Below are 304 nucleotides of genomic sequence, written 5' to 3'. Positions count from 1 at the left end.
GAAAGATATTTTTAATTTTTGTCACTTCATTCACTATTCACAGAGATATTTTTGGTACAATTAAAATTCATTGGATTGTTATCTAGTTAACTTATTGAGCCAACTACTCTACTTTCATAAATAGCAAACAAATTAATTAAAGCTATAATCTTTATAAATTGATTACGGAAATATTTGGTAACCAAAAACAGCTATAATTTGCATTATTTAGCATTCATTAATTGTTGCGACAATTAATTAATTCTAAATAAAATAAATTTTAATTGTTTTTTTTTTCTACCTAACATTACCCATTTGATTATTA

The sequence above is a fragment of the Arachis ipaensis genome, chromosome B02 (genome assembly GCF_000816755.2).
Source record: "Arachis ipaensis cultivar K30076 chromosome B02, Araip1.1, whole genome shotgun sequence".
NCBI lineage: Eukaryota > Viridiplantae > Streptophyta > Magnoliopsida > Fabales > Fabaceae > Arachis > Arachis ipaensis.
The sequence above is the reverse complement of the archived record's forward strand: the minus strand, read 5'-3'. Positions refer to the sequence as shown.